Raw genomic sequence first — 17,323 nt, 5'->3', positions numbered from 1 at the left:
TTTAAACACTACCATTGAATCATTACTTTCGACCCCAGAAGAATTATCGATAATTATACAGGGTGTCCACAAAGTCCCAGTACCATTACAAGTATTTGTCGCGAAGAATGGTACTGGAACTTTATGGACACCCTGTATTTAGAAACAATTCCCAGTTTTCATGAAAATGGTTCTCGAGTGAAAAATGTGCCTTTTAGTACTGAAAAATATATTGATTTATGTATCATGAAACACCACGCACAAATGTCAAATGAATATAATTAAGCCCCAAATGAGAATCTAAGTAATTCTGGATGGTAAATGGCCACCCAGTATTTAAGTAGAAATTAATGTCTACGCTAAAAATTAGGAAAAATTTCAAACGAAATGTTGTACAGCATTCTAAAATTAAGGTGAACAAGACAGACACTGAAGTTCACAGAACAACAAGAATTCTGTCTAGGTATGGAGGGATACATTCTGTGCTGCATTCACGTGTTACAAGTGTTACAAGTGCTTAAAACAGTTGCAGGATGTGGCATTGGACACTTACAGGCAAATATGCTGGGAAAGTATACTTAAAAACGACAGGGAATGAAGGTTTGAATTACAGAGCATAACAAGAAATTGACTGAAAGCAACAGGACAAGGAAATAAAAAAGAGAGAGAAGAGTGTTGAGGATATATACAAGAATATTTAAGAGTGTTTAAAGAAATTTGAGAATATATACAAGAACATTTAAGAATATTTCGAGCAATGTCTCAATAACAGTTGAACAAGGGGAAGGCATTATCAATACAAGTATTGAAATAGTTTTTCAGGACAGAATTATTCATTGAAGAAAAGTTTTATTTCCATGAGAATGTCAAATTTAAAACTGAACAAGCTATGAATAGACGTCATGGTAGAAGTTTTAACTTATAAAGGGAAGAAATAAAATGGAATAATGTAAAAAAAGAGTATAAGATGAGCAAATATGAACTTTTCTTAAAGACTCATAAGCCATGACAAGCTTTACCTACTGCAAAGTTAGAATCATGTAATCAAATAACAAAGAAAAGCAGAGAAATTACAATAAATGGGACTAAGGAGACCAAGGAAAGTATCCAGAGCCTCCATTGCGAACTCATCATCCTCCAGTTCATCATTATCATCATCATCATCATCATTATCATCCTCTTCTTCTTCTTCGTCTTCTTCCAACTCCACGTCTATCCCTTCGAGGAGCTCGAGAGAGGTTGACTTATCGACGTCCTTGTCTGTCTCTGCGGATGAGGATGATGGGTAATCTGGCGGGATGGAAGGAAGGGAACAACAACATCACACATAAACAATGGAAAGCTGAAGCATCCTTGCGTACGGAGGATTGGGCGCGCGGACGTCGAGTAAAGTAGGGTCGCGATGCTCGAAAGGTTCTCTCTCTCAGCGGCCGTGGGTGGATGGGTGGGCGTTTTTTTTTTCTTTTTATTCGTGATTCTCAAAGATTCAGAAATGGTTTAAATAGATGTTTTTATCTTTCTGGTTGATTTTTTTTTTATTATTTTTTATTAATTTTTTTATTTATTGATCAGTAGTCTCCAAAATGATCTGCACGGGTTATGGATGACTGAATCATTGGTACGTTTTCAATAAATCATCTTGAAGATTGCAGGTCGATATATAAATGAGAAATGAGAATAAGTAGCTACATGAGTGACTGAATGTATATATATATAATATTTTATATATATGACTGGTAAAAATTGTTCTGTAACAACAGAATTCCATCTAATAAAAGGAGCCCCATAAAAACAACCAAAATGTAGAGAGAAAAGTACTATATTTCAGAGACTGCTGTCTCTCTCTTCAGGTATATGAATCATTCATATACCTGAAGAGAGAGACAGCAGTCTCTGAAATATAGTACTTTTCTCTCTACATTTTGGTGTTTTTATGGGCTCCTTTTATTAGAGATATATATATATATATTTATATATATATAATATATATATATATATATGTATATATATATATATATATTATATACTTATATAACAATACATATTATATATATATATATATATATATATATATATATATATATACATATATATATGTGTGTGTGTGTGTGTGTGTGTGTCTGTGTCTCTGTGTGTGTGCGCGTGTAATTGTGACAACCCCAGCTGTTGCAAGCGGATCCAAAAAAGAGCAAAGAATTTGAGAAGTTCAGAGGGGCATTGTGGCTATACAATTACATATGTATCTGGTAAAAATGACCAGTAGATTCTATATATATATATATATATATATATATATATATATATATATATATATATATATATATATACACATATATGAATATACTTGATCACAAAGTATATAAAAATAAAACTGATGCTATGTATAAAAAATAAAAAGGTTTTTTTTGTTTTTTGCCACGAAGGGAAAAATGAAAAAAGCGAGATAGCCAAGTACTCGGTCCTATTCGGACCCTTTACTGAGGCCGAATAGACGAAACGAGTACTAGGCTATCTCGCTTTTTTCATTTTTTCTTGTTTTTTCTTGTGCAAAAAACCTTTATTTATTCATAGCATCACGTTTTATATACTTCGTGATCAAGTTATTTCATATATATATATATATATATATATATATATAATATATATATATATATATATATATATATATATATATATATATATATATATATATATATATATATAGTATTTCTATATATATATATATATATATATATATATATAATGATTTCTATATTTTTATAATATATATATATATATATATATATATATACATATATATATATATATATATATATATATATATATATTATATATATAATATATATATATATATGTTTATTATTTAATTCACTCACATATTAGGTTACATCACCGAACATCTCGTCATAATCTCGTAAGCAATCTTTGCGAAATAAAAAAATATCAAATATAAGGAAACGATCTTTAAGCAATTTTGTTTCACATCGCGAAATCGGTTTAATCCCTTACTGGATTTCAAGACTTCGCTCTTTTGAGTGACGTCACAAGCAAAACTTCTTGAGTGACGTTGAAAACAAGTGATCAGAGGTGAATTCCCATCAGCCGTGAAAGAGAAACTTCGAGATCACTAACCAGATTAGGTAAGAAACGTGAGCAGAACAAGAAGCAAATCAGTCGATACACAATAAAAGACAGACTTGGAAGAGACATCTAGCAATTGTTACACTATTAGACAATGAAAAAAAATAAGGTTACAGATGCAAAATAAGACAATGCATGCGGCAATGCATGAGTGCAAGTGCTGGGTGCAGGTGCAAGAACAGTATATTACAGGATAACAAGGGTATGATTTGGGTAAAACAAGAAAGTTGGCCTTGGCACAGTCAGATATGCATTTTACCAGTGACACGTCGAAGTTCTAACACACACACACATTCTCTGGTCCACGAAACTGAATCAGAATAGAAATATCACTTAAATATTCATTCACTCAAATAATATCGCATCCTCAGCATAATACTCATTCAAATAAGAAAATACGGTCCCATTAATATTTTCAAGTACGGAATAGAAAATGCTGCTCATATATAAACATGTTTTCTCATAAAGGCAGCCAAAAGATGCATTGAACATTCGCGCCTTTGAATGCTTGCAGATATACAGTTTGAAACGATGGGTAGAATATTATCCTGAACTTCCGTTCGTTTGAAGACTGGTCTCACGTGAAACCGAAAAAGTCGTGTGTGTGTTTAATGTGCATTTTTGTTTGGTTAATCGTCAAACACTTTATGCTTCGTTATCTTGATGAAATCACTGTTAAATGTGAATTTTGTTTAGTTTATAAAACATCCCATCGATGTTCAGGTCTTTTATTTTTCATTGTACCTTATATCGTTATTTTACTTATTAAATTTTCATTTTATCTGATTTCGTCCCGTAGCAATTTTATTTTTCATTTCATCTTATTGCGTCTTCTAACATTTTTATTTTTCATTGTATCTTATTTCGTCTTGTGACACCATTTTTCAGTTTTTCATTGTATCTTATTTAGTCTGCCTTGTAACACTTATTTTTCATTTGATCTGATCCCGTCTTGTAAAACTTTTATTTTTCATTTTATCTATTCCGTTAAAACTTTAATTTGATCACCAGTTGACAGACTTTTCTGTACAGAAGCTATTTTAGAAATGAAACTTACCAAGAGAAAATAGACCAAATGAGAACATTTGTTTCAACTTTCATTAGAGTACTCGAAGTTTCAATTTTGTTGTTGAAATCGAAATATTTCTATCAAAGACTTCATTAACTTCTTTGGCATCGGTATTCACATCTCTTTAATCATTTCATGGTTATTAAAAGGGATTTGCGTCGATATATGATCTTTATTTTTTTTCTTAAAACGATAATTTTCTGATTGAAGTGACAGCTAATTCAAAATTCAAGATATTTAGTCGAATCTTGTAAGAAACTTCAGGTAAATGATAAGCGCTCTCTCTACATGGAATCTACTAAACAAATTAATACCCTCAGGTTTGTCTACCAATTAAACTTTATTGCGAACAAACACACATATAACTTAAAGAAATTGGCTGTATCTGTTATTTCTTAAGTCATATTTCACACAGCATTTTAGTAAAAACGGAATTGTAAAAATTCTGACCACATCTGATTTCTCTCCTGTTTCCGAGGAGTCCACACATTCTCTTATCTGACACGCGCCCTATGATAAGGATCAAATATTCACACATAAAGCTCAAACTAAGAAGCAAATATTCACAGACATATTAACTCAAATTAAGAATAAAATATTTTCACACATATAAACTCAAACTAAGAATCAAATATTCCCACATATAAACTCAAACTAAGAATCAAATATTCACACACATATAAACTCAAGCTACGAATAAAATATTCACACATACAGCTCAAACTAAGAATCAAATATTCACACACATATATACTCAAACTTAGAATCGAATATTCACACATATCAGCATAAACTAAGAATAAAATTTTCGCACACACACACACACACACACACACACACACACACACACACACACACATATATATATATATATATATATATATATATATATATATATATATATATATATATATATATATATATATATATATACTCAAGCGTGCATACCTAATTGCATACATACACGAATAGCAAATACTTAAGCAAACTATTGCAAAAGGATACAGGTATACAATGCACATACACACATATATATGTGTGTTTGTGCGTTTGTTTATGTGATTGTGTTCCAACACTCACGACACACACACAGGGAGGCCAATGATGCTGATTCAGCTATAAGCAGACGGTAACACGATGTAACAATCAGTAAACTCGAGCATGATTTCTAACCTCCTCCTCCTCCTCCTACCTCTCCCCCTTTGAATTCTTACTCACCAGCCCCTCCGCACTCGAGGTTGAGCCCCTCGAGGGCGAGAGATCTGTTGACAGTTGTCACTCGTAGCATATTGGCCCAAGTCTCCGCGTCTTCCTCCGCCTCTAAGAAGAGGTTCAGCTGCTCCTTCCCCTGAGGAGGAGGAGACAGTTTTCGTCACAAGGATTTAAGAAGGATTATAAAAGTAAACAATAATAATAATAATAATAATAATAATAATAATAATAGAGATGCGTCAGAAAATGTCGTTACAAGAATTTTTTTAAATAATTGTCAAGAAAAAAAAATTGAGATGTGTCACAAAATATCGTTACAAGATTTTTGGAAAAATTGTTAAAAGTAAAATTAAAAATAAGAAAAAATGTTGTTACAAGAATTTTAAAAAATGTTAGAAGTAAAATAAATATGCAGATTTAAATGCGTCACAAAATGTCGTTACAAGAATTAGCAAAAAATGTTAAAAGTAAAAAAAAAAAAAAAAACACACACATGCAAATTTAGATGCGTCACAAAATGTCGTTACAAGAATTTTAAAAAAACAATGTTAGAAGTAAAAAAAAAAAGTACAAATTTAGTTGCGTCATAAAATGTTACAAGAATTAAAAAAATAATGTTAAAAGTAAAAAAAAATGCAAATTTAGATGCGTCACAAAATGTCGTTACAGGAATTTTAAAAAGTAATGTTAAAAGTAAAAAAAAATGCAAATTTAGATGCGTCACGAAATGTAGTTACGAAAATAAAAAAAAATATATTGTTAAAATTAAAAAATGAAAAATAAGAAATTTAGATGGGTCACTAAATGTCGTTACAAGAACGAAAAAAAATGAAAAAGAGAAAAAAGAAAAAAAAAATGGAGATCGAGATGCGTCACCAAATGTCCGGTTGGTGGAACAACGCTGGAGGGGTCACCTCTGGGCGTCTACGCCCTTTGCCTCCATTGCATGCCGAATTTTAATGCAAAAAGAGGGTTAGGAGAGAGAGAGAGAGAGAGAAATGTACTGATAAAGTTGAAGGTAGTATGTAGATACAATATAATTTTTAGTTATCTGAAAGAGAGAGAGAGAGAGAGAAAAATCGTAGATCAGCTATAATGAATGCGAGAGAGAGAGAGAGAGAGAGAGAGAGGGGAGAGAGAGAGGAAAAATGAGAGATCGTAGAGCAGCTAATAGAGAGAGAGATCGAGATCAGCTATAATGAGAGAGAGAGAGAGAGAGAATCGTAGATCAGATATAGTATAATTTGGGATTAACTGGAGAGAGAGAGAGAGAGATAGAACAGATATAATTTGATTTGAGATTAAACTGTAGAGAGAGAGAGAGAGAGAGAGAATCGTAGATGGAGATATAGTTTAGATAACTGAAGAGAGAGAGAGAGAGAGAGAGATAGAACAGATATAATTTGATTTGAGATTAAACTGTAGAGAGAGAGAGAGAGAGAGAGAGAGAGAGAGAGAGAGAGAGCTGGGATTTTCCTATCGTTCTCTTGTGACACAGTATACTGGTAAATGATTGCTTGGAATTTTCCCTTCACTTACACAGTGGAAAAGGTTATTTTCCAACTAGGCAAAAATATACACCCCGCCTGAAGTTCTCTCCCACGCTAAAGGGACTGAAATGCACGTGGAGGTAATTTTTCTTAAACAACATTTTCTTTTGTTATTTGTGACGTACAAGTATGTATCGTGAATCTCTCCTACCGCAACCAGGTGTGGAAGCATCATTCATATTGCTCACTTATTTACATAACAAGAGAACACTGCTCGTTTTGATAAACGTATCAAAGGAGCCACGATCAGAATCATCACAGACGCGTCTTAATGATATTTTCCAGATTTCACATCGTCTGTCGTTCAGGCAAAATCATATCTTTCCCACATACAATTTCTAGTCAGCAGACATCACGAGGTACAAAACATTTCACTGAATTTTTGACTTTACAGTTACTTCAATTCTAACTATACACTCGCATGTTTATATAATGATCACTTTAGTAGTATGAATGAAAAACGTAAAATGCTTAACTGTTTTTTGTTAGTTTTGTTTTCCCGACAAGTAAATTTCATGAAGAATAACTTTCCCCTTCTACGTGTCGAAACGGACACTCTCCACACTCACTTTTATCGCTTTTTCTCCACGGACAAGATCGCTGTCAGTCTCTGAGAAGGACCTGATCTCCTTCCTCATCCCCTAATGATCGATCCTTGCAAACGTCTCGCCCGACACTGGAAGCATTTGACTACGCTCAGCTGAATTAATACTACCCCCCGAGTCGCCTTCTTTGTTTACTTCAGGAATGCCCCCTCCCCCCTCCCCCCGCACACACAAACACGCCCTGAGGAGACATGACCCGAACTAGAGTGACCACATATCTCTGCTGAACTTCACCCGACCTCTCCTGACTGGAGACCACTCACTCGCCGGCCTAATAATGTTCGGGTGCCATTGTCTGAACAGCCGCGGCCAATCGTCCCGGGCATGCAGGTCACTAGGTCAGGACATTGCTGACAATCGCGGTGGAAATCTGCTCACTCCTGTACCACCTTGCCTCCCACCACCAGCAGGGCGAGCGTTCAAGCAGGTGTTGTCAGAGGAATGTAAATGTGTATGTGTGTGTGTTTTTTTTTTATTTTTATTTTCCTCGAGAGTGAAATTTGGCCCTAATAGGACCAGTGAGTGACCATGTAAATGTGTCACATTTTTATTTATTTGTTCATTTATTTTTTTGGGGGGGGGTGCATGGAAATTTGGCCCTAACAGGACCAGTGATGCACCATGTAAATGTGTCGCCTTTTCTTTTTCATTTTTTATTTATTTATTTATTTATTTTGGACAATCAAATTTGGCCCTAACAGGACCAGTGAGTGACCTTATAAATGTTTCGACCTTCTTTTATCTTCTATTTATTTATTTATTTTTTTAGACAGTGAAATTTGGCCCTAACGGGACCAGTGAGTGACCATTCCTATCATTCTGCGCGTTCTAGTCTAGGTAAAAGACACTGGATTTCTTGCCACCTTTTATTTATTTTTTTTATACGAAAGTGAAATTTGGCCCATAAAAGACCAGTGACCATTGCTATCATTCTGCGCGTTCTGGTCTAAATAAGAGACAGCTATACTTTCTTGTCGTTCACTGTTACCTATTTGGTCACCCTTCCAAGTGGGTGACGGCGCGACATTCATTGTCTCGACGTGCGACAGTTAATTAACCAAAACGGACTCGAGGAGACCAAATCATTTTGTCGTGTCTGGCGTGATCGAGAGATGGACACCACCACCACCACCACCACGACGTCTGTTGAAGAGAATCGCGTAAACTGTTGATGATAAAACCGCAAACACGACGTCATTTACAAACAGAAAGAATAAAGGAAGTCATGGAAACACTCGAACTGTGTGTGGGACTCTTTTAATGCAGCAAAACGGTTCCCGGTAATTTGTAAACAAAGGCGATCGAGTCATCGGCACAAAAAGCCGTGACTTGCATTTCTGAGGCCTTTTACGCAGCTAATCACGTAGACTACTTAGTTTTGAAGGTCTCTCTCTCTCTCTCTCTCTGGACAGCATCCCTCCAGAGAGTAATATCCATCGCGTAGGATTTTCTCCTGCATGCTAATGTAGTCCTTCCACTGGAATATTAACTATACACGCGATGCCAAATCTGACGCCTTTGTAGTGATACTCGGAATAAAGGAAGGGAGCCTGCCAGATGGCCGTCGTAGCCCTAGGGGGGCCGGGGGCGGGGGTGTTTGTGCCGTCAGCGCACCTCACGCGGTGCACTGTAGGCATTACTTAAAAGTTAAAGCGTCCATTCGCCCCCTTGCTGCAACCCCTCTCATTCCTTTTACTGTACTTCCGTTCATATCTTCTTTCTTCCATCCGACATTCCACCCTCTTCTAACAACTGTTTCATAGCGCAACTGCTTTGAGGTTTTCCTCCAGTTACCCCTTTCAGACGTTTTCAGTGTCAATTTCCGTTTCAGCGCCGAATGACTTTATAGGTCCAAGTGCTTCTTGGCCTTTGGCCTGAATTGCATATTCTTTCTCTCTTGCCAGATGGTGGCTATAGCGAGCCTGTTTTCCTCATATTTCGTGACGGTATGAGATTAGCTTCATTTGATAGAGCAACTGTAGTGAGGTTATTTACATTTTGTTGCGTGTTTTCTCATTGTTTCGTCCACACAGTACATATTTAATTTCATCTTATTTCGTATCAGCGGTGCTCTTATTTTCATGCGATGGCTTCTCTACTTAGGGCTTATTTTTATTTCTGATTTTACATTTATATGAAGCTTATTATCAATATATATACAGCATCTCACCACGTATCTATAACAGACTTAACGTCGACTACTGTCGTATTGCGTATTATCCAGCGGGCTTATTTCTATCCAAAATATCAAGCGCCTAACCATCTGGAACCTTATTTCCATCCAAAATAAGTCTGATAACCATAGAATATCAATCACCTAACCAACTGGAACCTTATTTCCATCCAAAATAAGTGTGATAACCATAGAATATCAAGCACTTAGCCATTTGGAGCCTTCTTCGATCCAAGATAATATTAATCACCATAAAATGTCAAGCATATGGTGATATGGCTTATCGCCGTCAACTTCTATCATAATTTAGCTGTTAAAGATGAATGATTACCGGTTGTTGTACATTGGAAGATAAGGATCGTATTCGTATCAAATCAAAGTAATGAGAGAGAGAGAGGAGAGAGAGAGAGAGAGAGAGAGAGAGAGAGAGAGAAATACAACTACTTAGGTTCCTTGGGAACACAGTCGTAACCCAGTACAATTTCGGCAATTCAGGTGATCAAATGAACATGTTTCCTTCATTCTAAATATCCATTAACGTTTGTTTTTTCAAGTTTAAAAATGATATTCGTTATTCATTCATTTTATGTCCACAGACGATTAAATATTGGCCCCCCTCAGCAAAGAGTGATGTTGACAAGAAAGTTCCTTATGCAAACAGCAATATTGAAAAGAGAGTTCCTTAAGCAGACAGCAATATTGAAAAGAGAGTTCCCTAAGCAGACAGAAATGTTGAAAAGAGAGTTTCCTAGGCAGACAGCAATGTTGAAAAGAGAGTTCCCTACGTAGACAGCAATGTTGAAAAGAGAGTTCCCTATGTAGACAGCAATGTTGAAAAGAGAGTTCCCTAAGCAGACAGCAATGTTGAAAAGAGAGTTCCCTATGTAGACAGCAATGTTGAAAAGAGAGTTCCCTATGTAGACAGCAATGTTGAAAAGAGAGTTCCCTAAGCAGACAGCAATGTTGAAAAGAGAGTTCCCTATGTAGACAGCAATGTTGAAAAGAGAGTTCCCTATGTAGACAGCAATGTTGAAAAGAGAGTTCCTTAAGCAGACAGCAATGTTGAAAAGAGAGTTCCCTACGTAGACAGCAATATTGAAAAGAGAGTTTCCTAAGCAGACAGGAATATTGAAAAGAGAGTTCCCTAAGCAGATAGCAATGTTGAAAAGTGAGTTCCCTAAGCAAATAGCACGAGACACAAGCAACGCCCAAGTGGAAGATCAAAAGCAGCTAAGGGACTCGATTCGTGAGTCAGTCAGCTGACTGTCAAATGACATTCATTCCTGATCAGTGGTTACTAGATGAACTTACCATTAAGAATATTTAGCTTTCCCTGAAGTCATCGCTCACTGGGGACAAGGATTTACTGGTGCGAAAAATCAACAGTAGTACCTTTCAAACCTTTTCACTGTCAATTTCCCTTTCAGCGCTGAATGACCTCATAGGTCCCAGCCAGCGCTTGGCTTTTGGATTGAATTTTATAATGAAATGCCAATTCATTATAAACCTGTGTTGCCTCGCCAGGTTGTGTGACGTAGTGAATGAATCAATCAGTTTTTCCCCTCTGGTATGTTGTTTGTGATTAAACTGGCCTTATGCCAGTACGAGCTCGTGCTCCTAGAGCAGCCCGTAGATAGACTCCTCTGGTAGCTAAATGGTGTTTCATGTCATCCGCTCAGCACAAAATGCCTTTCAAGGAGAGATCTCGTTCACTTTTCCACTTCAAGGCAGACACCACGCCCTTTCCATTATTTCCTGAGCTGGAAGATCTCTCGGCACATTTATCTTCCTTTCGTGGTTGACCGAGTACTTTTATCTCAGGCTAAAGAAAAGGCCACGCCCTCAAGTATGACATAATTGCCAAAGGTTTCCAGGCAGCAGTTGTCAGCAGTGACAGAAGAATTCTGCGTGGATATTATTGACTAATGTATCATGGGCAATAACTTACTTCAGTCTTAGAACAATTACTTCTTAGATTAGGACAATTATATCTGTCAGTAGTAGTAGTTCGCGAAACACCATTCGCCTTCCCAAAACAAACTTGTCTTGTAACCAGTCACTTACCGCTTCCTTATCTATCATCTGAATGTTGTCCACAACATCTAAAACAATTATCTGCCGAAACTGGTCGTGACGATGGAGGAGGTCGCGGTCTCTAGGCAGATAAAATCCTAAGTCTTGCTTTCTCCTTCCACCGTTATCTGAGCTGGTTTTTTTGGCTCCATGTTTTTATACGCGGCATTCCTCTCTAACCAACCACACACGCACACACATGTTCTTATTCCACCCATATACAAACGCACACACGTAATATACAGGTTAGAGCTAACTGTCGCAACAGTGCAGTTGCGCCACTTTGAATCTGGCCATGGTCAGTTCTTGGATGGGTGCCCACCAAGGCTTGCCAGATGAGATGTGAGAGCGGTGGGGCTTTTTTCCCCCATCAGTCTTGAGCTAAGGAAGGACATCTTGGTGACGTTGCGAACGCCTCGGCCAAGGAATCATATATGACGTCCGCAGACGCAGCTTTAATTGGAAAATTGAAATTCTCAACCCCTAATGGCAATCAGTATTCTCCATCATCCTTTGTCTAATAAACCTTGGACAGGACCGTTACGTTCTGCTAAGCTCAAAGGATAAAATTTCACTCCACCTCGAAGCAATTTGCCAGTCGTTATCTCGGGGAAAGGTCGGCTGCGTCAGTCATCCTAATCAGTGATTTTGGCCTCATAAAACCTCGCAAATGACCATTGCGCTTGACGCGGCTGCTTTGTTTAAGTGGCGTCCTTGCTCTGGGCGTTTGTTGTCGAGCGCCTGAACATAATCCTGTTATGGCAGCATCAATTCTATGAATATCTTTCCACCTCGAAGTTGTCACTGATACCGGAGATTGCGAGCGTTCCGAATAGTTGTACACAAATGCATATAAGCACCTATGCACATATTCAGTAAAGAATACACACACATATAATATTTATACATGCATACATACATAATATATATATATATATTATGTATATATAGATATATATAGTATATATTATATACTTATAATCTAATAAAAGTAGCCTTAAAACACCAAAATTTAGAGAGAAATACTATATTTCAGATATGGCTGTCTCCCTCTTCAGGTAGATGAATGAGAAAAGTTATAGAAAAGTTGGTATTTATACCAAGAGATCCATCCACAGGTAAGCCAGTCTAGGTCACTCCCACTGGTAATCCTCCTTTAATCCTCTTAAGCGTTGGCTGAATGAAAACTTTATCAATGACATCTGAATCCCTTGCGTCCTTTGAGATGTTCATTACCTGTCTTTGTATAATCAAGGCCGGTTCTATATATACGTATATATATATACACACACACACACACATATATATATATATATATATATATATATATATATATATATATATATATATATATATATATAACTATGCGTAGGGGCACGAGAAGTCAAGGGCGCCAGGCATCATCAGCTCGCAGTGTCTAACAAGCAGGTAATTTTACGTAATTAAGAGAGCGAACAGGTGTATAAAAAAAAAGTTGTATCATCAACGGCGATGCCGTTAATAGCATAATGATGATGAGCCGTTTCGTAATTGCGATGTTGAGCTGAAGCAACAAGCAAACATCGCTTGATATTGATAGACGTCGTCGTGTTCCAGATATTTCTGGACATAAGAGAAAAGGCAGGGATAATAGGACAGCACAGCTGGTTTACACCAGGCGAGAGAGAGAGAGAGAGAGAGAGAGAGAGAGATACTGTCGGGATTATAGCAGAAGTGAAATTCTTATGATGTTTGTAAGGTATAAAAGGGTATGCGCTGAGTGAAAAAAACTAAATATTTTGAAATGGAGGCCATAATGATTACGGATCAGCAGAAAATCTGAGATTTTATTTGTATCTCTATGCTTGTGAAGTAGAAATTGCAGCCAAACCACTCTCTTTGCATTAAAAGATATTTTATTTTATTTTTATTTTTCAGCGCCAATGTGATCATGAGCAAAAGTGGTCCGTAACTTTGTAAAGGTGTAAAGAAACTCAAAATAACTTCGTTAAGGAAATAAAATGAACTTGTGTGGATCCACTGACTTGTCAACCAAACGATACGGGTATTCCGTTATCCTGCAGGGGGAGAGTCCCAATTCAATTCAGGCACCCTTGTAACAACCGACCCCCGCCATCTCTCATATCTATGGAAATCCGAAATCCATGGGATCTTCGTGTTCCTCAGATTTCTATAATCTCATCTTACGAGGGGAGGGCCCATCGCCCCCTCTTTCTATCAGGCCTAGAGTAGAGTAAACACGGGCTTAAAATGACCAGGTTTGTAGGCCAGTGCACGAAAGATTAATTTAGGGATGATAATTGCTTGTTAAGAACTTCTCTATCTCTTTCATACCAGGCATACCTTGTTGTACTTCTCCATGACCTAGCCTAGGATGCATGGACGTATAGAACTTGGACAGCAGTAATGATCAGCCTCTCTTGAATCAGTTTCAGGCTGGATTTATGAGCTACACTGATAAACTTAGAAAGTGTTCTTGTTGCCTAACTTTTTTTTTCTTATTTAATTATCTATTTCTTTGTCTGATCTCTCATCCTGCTACGTGAAGCTGTGTAAACCCCTTCCCTTGTTTCACCTGAACAGTCCTCCGTAGGGGAGTAGTGCCGTCAGTGGACTTCATGCGGTGCACTGTAGGCATTACTTAAGGTTCTTTGCAGCGTGCCTTCGCCCCCTAGCTGCAACCACTTTCGTTCCTTTGACTGTACCTCCTTTCATATATTCTTTCTTCATCTTTCTTTCCACCCTCTCCTAACACTTGATTCATAGTGCAACTGCTTTGAGGTGTTCCTCCTGTTACACCTTTCAAACCTTTTACTGTCAATTTCCATTTCAGCGCTGAATGACCTTATAGGTCTCAGTGCTTGGCCTTTGGCCTAGATTTTATATTCAACTCAACTAACTCAGTTACACCTTCATAACGAACAGATAACCAGTGTGTTATCCGAAGCTTGCATTACTCCATCGCGGGTTCTTGATGAACAAAGAACCCCATCAGCATGGAATACCCCTCTAATGTTTTCTCTCTCTTGTTGAGATAGAAGCAACTCAGTCTCTTTCTCTTACTACGATTGATGTATCCCGTTTTATTTCTTTCTCTTTATGCCCAGGATACATTTGTCAATTTTGTTTCTCTGACTTAGCTTGATATCTCTCATTTTTAGTTTTCTGTAAAAGAAAACGGAAGAGATGGCTTTATCCGTCCGTTCGCCCTCAGATCTTAAAAAGTACTGAGGCTAGATGGCTGCAAATTGGTCTGTTGATCATCCACCCTCCAATCATCAAACATAGCAAATTGCAGCCCTCTAGCCTCAGTGGTTTTTATTTTATTTAGGGTTAAGGTTAACGGTGCGAGCCGTCGACGCATCTTCGCTTGACCGCATCTGGGGAGCAACTGAGCACTGCTCAGTCGTGGCTGACAGTTTCAAACTGCAGGACATCGAGAGTTTCATACAGAATAATACGCTATACAGAAAACTCGATTGCCTCTAAGAAACATTTTTTTACTTGCTCATTACTGCCTGTGATACAGCAGGGGTTTTCTCTTCTATTGGTGTTGATACAACTAATTTTTTCTCTATTTATTACCTTTAATACCTCCCTTCTATTTCTGTTATCAGCGCCATTGTTAAAGTTGGTTCACTTTCTCTTCCGTGACTAACGAGTCTCATTTCCTTAGGCTGATCGCTATATACCTCACTTTGTTGTAATTAATTCGACCTGCACTTTCTCCTCTTGTCCTTGATGTGTCTAGCTTTCACTTTTATTGGGACTGATACATACTTTTTCTCTTATTCTCCTCCATACATCAGGTTTTATTTCTCTTATATTGCGATTTATACTTTGTTTTTCATATTGTTTTACTGAACATCCCCTTGCATCTTCGTACATTGGTCCCCTCCATCTATCGCAATCTCCCGACATCACATCTCTCTCTCTCTCTCTCTCTCTCTCTCTCTCTCTCTCTCTCTCTCTCTCTCTCTCTCTCCAGTTAATCCCAAAATAAACTATTTCTGATCTACGACTCTCTCTCTCTCCCCAGTTGATCACAAAATAAAATATATCTGATCTACGATTCTCTCTCTCTCTCTAGTTAATCCCAAAATAAACTACATTTGATCTACGATTTTCTCTCTCTCTCTCTCTCTCTCTCTCTCTCTCTCTCTCTCTCTCTCACGAACAAACACGAAGGCCCCTTTGTCAGCGCGAGGTTACGGTCGTTATCGGCACTAGCGATTTTCCTACTTTAGGAAGGAAGAGACATAAAGAACAGGGAACATTTATGCCTTTCACTTTCTATGACCTCAGTTGACCTTTCACCCCTCATTATCATCTACTGCGGCTTCGACAGCGTGAGATCGGCTTGGGGTCCCGCATGGTGGTTTCTCTCTCTCTCTCTCTCTCTCTCTCTCTCTCTCTCTCTCTCTTCTCTCTCTCATATTTTCAGAGAGTAACATGTCACAAATTCTAATACCATCATCTGTCAAAAGGACGAACAAGAAAAGCAGGCGAAGAAAATAAATCAAAATGAAAAAAAGGACCTCTCATGGTGGTGCACTGTAGGCACTACTTGATGGCCTTTGCAGCGTCTCCTTCGGCCCTTAGCTGCAACCCCTTTCGTTCCTTTTAACTGTAACTCCGTTCATATTCTCTTTCTTCCTTCTTACTTTCCACCTTCTCTAACAATTACTTCACAGTGCAACTGCTTTGAGGTTTTTCCTCCTCTTATACATTTCAAAACTTCTCACTGTCAATATCCTCATAGGACCCAGCGCTTGGCTTTTGGCCTAAATTCTGTCTTTTATTGTATTCTATAAATATGAAAGAGTTGACGGTTCTTAATGGATAAACGATTGCATGTCACCCCCAAAAATTTCTGAGCATCTTGACAAAAAATTTGATGATAGCGTCGCGGGCAGCTTCACAAAGAACCTTAACTGTACCAAGATCTCCTGACAAAAGGCGGATAAGTGCCCCGTTCTCGTCTGGGAAGAGGAGGAATAACTCAGAGATGCATTTGAAGGAATTCATCTCCGTCACAATTAACTTATGCCTCAAGGTCACGTCGAAGGGAAGCTTCTTGAGTCTTGATCTGAGATTCCGTTCCTCCGTCCGTCATCCAATTCCCTTTCGAAATGCTCTCCTCATGAGAACCCTCCTCGGAAGCAGCCCCCTCCCCCTCACCCCACCCACCTTCATCTTCGGACTTTCACTCGCTTTCTTTTTTGCTTACTCGGGTGTAAACCTAGACTACTTTGTTGTTGTTGTTGTTGGGGCCTACGCCCCCCCTCTATCTTTGGACTTTCACTGGCTTTCTTTTTTGCTTAGTCTGGGGAGTTATCTTACAGACTACTTTGTTTTGTGTTGTTGTTCGTGTAGGGGGTAGGAAAGCCTAATGATGTCTGGAAAAGGTGTTTCCCGTTGCGTTAAAGGTACAGGAACTTTAGGATAGGATATTGATGCAGGAACTTTAGGATAGGATATTGATGCAGGAACTTTAGGATAGGATATTGATACAGGAACT

The 17,323-nt window shown here is 37.7% G+C and overlaps 1 pseudogene; it reads right to left on the bottom strand.

Annotated features, from left to right (window-relative positions):
- Positions 1 to 17,323, bottom strand: part of LOC135213698 (uncharacterized) — a 101,289-nt pseudogene that overhangs the window by 34,957 nt on the left and 49,009 nt on the right.

Source organism: Macrobrachium nipponense, chromosome 43, assembly GCF_015104395.2.
Source record: "Macrobrachium nipponense isolate FS-2020 chromosome 43, ASM1510439v2, whole genome shotgun sequence".
NCBI classification, from domain to species: Eukaryota; Metazoa; Arthropoda; class Malacostraca; order Decapoda; family Palaemonidae; genus Macrobrachium; species Macrobrachium nipponense.
This window is presented reverse-complemented; position numbering and strand designations above follow the sequence as displayed.